The 4,079-nt window shown below is 40.3% G+C and overlaps 1 pseudogene; it reads left to right on the top strand.

The window, feature by feature from the left end:
• Window positions 1-2,206: 2,206 nt before the first annotated feature.
• LOC105515874 lies at window positions 2,207-3,174 on the top strand (annotated as a pseudogene).
• Window positions 3,175-4,079: the final 905 nt, after the last annotated feature.

The following is a 4,079-nucleotide window of genomic DNA, read 5'->3' as shown; positions in this document are numbered from 1 at the left end:
GGCACCAAGCTGTCTTTTCTAGTGGCCTGCTGTTGTACTATAAATGCATACTGTTCACTGGGGATTTTAGTTCTGCTTCTCTAGTGGCCCCCAATAAAATAAAAATTATATTTAAAAACCACTCTCAATCATTACCCCAAATTATAAATCAGTTTTAAAATAGGCATACATTTGCTCAGATCTCTGATGAATTATCAAAAAAGTGAAACAACTGGAACTTACATCAAAGAGTTAACTGGAAAATAGGCAAAGAGGATCCAATATACCACTAGTGGGAGACCCTGAAGAAGAAAACAAGAGAAGAGGAGATCCTCAGGGAAACAGACAATATTACAAATTATAGTTCAAAATAATTTTTCTGATACCAAAAAGAAGTGGTTTAAAATGCATACTGAAAGAACATGCCATGTACCTGGGAATATTGACCCAGAAAGACCAAAACCAAGATATAGTCTAGAAAAATTATTGTTTTTAAAAGAAAAAGTTGTTTGGATATCTAGGCAAACAGAGCATATACTCAATAAGGAAAATTAATTATCCTCAAATTTTTTGACAGCAATTCATTATGCCAGGAGACATTAGAGTAGTATATTTAAGATATTCAAAGAGAGAAAATGTGAACTAAGGATTTTATATCCAGAAAGTCACAAACAGCTACCAACCTGCAAAGACTCAGAGAATATTGTTCCCATGAGCCCCTCCTAAGGAATCTACTAAAGAACAAGTCTCAGATTGGTACTGCTGGTAAATATAACTATATATGTAATTAGGAGTTAAAAGGAAGAGACTGTAGTATATACTGCCTGTATGATTCAAAATGAAACTACAGTACACTTATAAAAATGAGGAAATGATTAGCATATGGAAAAAAGTTTAGCTGCTTTCAGCAATAAAAATGCTTGTTAGAGTACTAGTACTAATATTCTGAGAATATTTTATATGTAAAGTAGAAAAAAATGCAAACGCTAATTATGGGATATTCTATCATCCCCTATTGTCCTAAAGAACTGTGCCTTCAAAGATTTTGAGGAGCTACTGAGGTAATATAGAAGATGTTAATACCATGCAGATCCAAATCTTAATTGGAAGTATCAGTACAACCTCACGAAGCATTTGTGTAACTCCAGCTGTTTTGATTAAAGAGACTTAGAAACGAAGGCCAATCCAATAGCAATGAGTTTCTCTATATCAGATTTGGTCTTCACATGACATTTCCCATTGAGCTAAACCAGGATTTCTTGAACAAATGACTGATTTCAAGTCTGAGGCAAAGCGTGTCCATAATGAGCTTATGGAGTGTGTCCATGATGAAACTGTCAAAAACTACATGGGTCATGTCAAACATGACTCCATCTCAAAAGAGTCAGAAGGTACCTTGAAGAGGGTTCCATTGGCCAAAGACTTGAGCTTTGCAATAGATTGCAACCCATCAAATATGTATAAAACCAAGAGTTCATAATAGCATATATATGTTTTTTAATTGGTCATCTTCCAAAGAAACAATAATCCAGTTTGTTATTTTAAAACTAGGTAAATAAAAGGAAATAAATATTTATTCTACTTATTCTACATGAACTGTAGTACTGGGAAAGAAAATAGATGAAAGGAGGAGTATTTCTATAAAAGTATCTCAGATAATAAATTAAAACAAACGATAGAATTAAAATTTTACTATTTTACTATTTTTCAACTCCCAATGAATTAATGAATGTAGATACTGAGCATCTACCTCAACTAATACCAGAAAAGAGCAAAAAACAGACATTATATACCTTCTGATGAAGACACAAGACCCAACACCACTTAAAACCTCATTAAGGGATCCAACCAGTGTCAGATCATACCTCTCGATCCAGGTCTCAATTCGCAAGAAATACAAAAGTGGTTGAACTGAACCATGAATGAGCAGTCAAATATCCAGACTGCAGGAAACCTGACAAGTCAAATAGCCCAGGCTTGTCAACAGATAAATTGTAGGAAAGAGAAAGAGGTGGAGTGGAAAACCATAGATTAAGAGAGACCTGAAAATCACATTAAGTTAAAAATATATATATAAATATATTATATACTATATATATTTATATATTATATATAATAATATATATATGGGCAAGACTAAACTATACAGTTTAGGGATGCATACTTGAATAACAAAATCATAAATAAATGCAAGAAAGTAGGCCAACTGCTGACTGCCACAGCCAGGATGAGCCTCATGGGTCCCCTCCTGGGCTCCAGTGTGATCGGCCAGAAGACTTTCTACTTCTTCTTCTCCCCTAGCCTCCCAGGAAGTGACATGCCCAGAGTCCCAAGCCCACTGACCCGGGGACCGGTGTGGCTGCCATAGCTGAGGATAGTGGGCATGTGGTAGCCAGCCCTGCCAAGAAGGACCAGGCTGGGCAAGGTGAGCCTGGGACACTGCCCTCCTCACTACTGAGCAGAGTAGTTAATCTGTGTCCAGAGAAACATGGCCACAGCCCTGCTCAGACTCACACCTACAACATGGACGTGGGCTTTGGTGAGACTGGAAGAAGCACCTCAGCAAAGAATTTGGGAAACCATATTTTATAAAGCTCATGTGATCTGCTGCCGTAGAAAGCAAGCATTACACTGTTTATCCTCTCCCACACCAAATCTTCACCTGGACCCAGATGTGTGACATAAGAGATATGAAAGATGTCATTCCAAGACAGGATCCGTATCATAGACCCTACCAAGCTCATGGATCTCCTTTTGTGTTCAAAGACCTGTTCCACCTCTGCCCAGTTTGGAAAACATTTATAAAGAGCTGTCTAAAGACACAGATGGCTTTGTTCATCCCAGCCATGGAGATTTATCTGGGTGGGTCAAACAAGATGTTTTACTCAATGCTGTCCTCACTCTTCCAAGCCCATCAAGCCAATTCTCATAAGGAGAGAGGCTGGGAGCAATCTCTGCTAATGCAACTGTGTCCTGGCTAAACCAGAACTCCAATGGCCTTGCCTTCTTGCTCTGGGGTTCTTATGCTCAGAAGAGGACAGTGCCATGGAGAGGAAGCGGCACCATGTACTGCAAATGGCTCATTCCTCCCTGTTGTCAGCGTGTAGAGGTTTCCTTGGATGTAGACACTTTTCTAAGATCAATGAGCTGCTAGAGAGGTCAGGCAAGAAGCCTACTGACCGGAAAGAGCTGTGATCCTCAACTGAGAGGTAGTCTGTCTCCATTAATGGTTATTGAGAAACTGCTGTTAAAGTATTTGTCAGGTATGAAGTCTAATTGAAATTTTTCCTATTAATTTTAAGTATTCTGCATGAGGATGAAAAGCTTCTGTAAAGCAGCCATGAAACAGGCTGCCCAGGAATGGCAACTTTGTCCAGGCAGACACAGCAAAGGCTATCACTTGACCAAATGACTTTCTCTGCAACACAGCTTTGGCCTTTAATACACAATTTTCTCAGAAGACAGATGAGGTCAAATACTCCCTTGCCTCTCTTTACCTCCCTTACCCATATGGCTAAAGTGGGGAGATATGCACCTTTAGGTACAGCCATAGTTCGGTGCCGGATGCTCCCTGGTTTTGCCTGGTTAGACTTTCAGTTACAAGGTATTGGGGCATGTTTGCTCAGAAAGGCCTCCTTTTCCAGACAGGTGCAGTGGCTCACCCCTGTAATCCCAACACTTTGGGAGGCCGAGGTGGGCGGATCACGAGGTCAAGTGATCGCGATCATCCTGGCCAACATGGTGAAACCCCATCTCTACTAAAAATACAAAAACTAGCTGGGCGTGGTGGCGTACGCCTGTAGTCCCAGCTACTCGGGAAGCTGAGGCAGGAGAATCACTTGAACCCAGAAGGCAGAGGTTGCAGTGAGCCGAGATCTCACCATTGCACTGCAGCCTGGTGACAGAACAAGACTTGGTCTCAAAAAAAAAAGAGAAAAGAAAGGCCCCCTTTGGCCAGCCCAGGTAGCCATTCCAGTCTCTGCCAGGTACACTGCTCCCTTGATCTTTCAAGGAGTGAAGAAAGCATGAGGATGTTAAACAAGTTTCTAGAAATCCAGCCCCGAAATTAGGGCTTAATTTCCTGATTGTAGTAGAGGTGA

This window comes from Colobus angolensis, unplaced genomic scaffold (assembly GCF_000951035.1).
Source record: "Colobus angolensis palliatus isolate OR3802 unplaced genomic scaffold, Cang.pa_1.0 Scaffold27, whole genome shotgun sequence".
Classification (NCBI taxonomy): domain Eukaryota; kingdom Metazoa; phylum Chordata; class Mammalia; order Primates; family Cercopithecidae; genus Colobus; species Colobus angolensis.
Note: the sequence above shows the minus strand (reverse complement) of the source record. Positions and strands in the feature narration are given on the sequence as shown.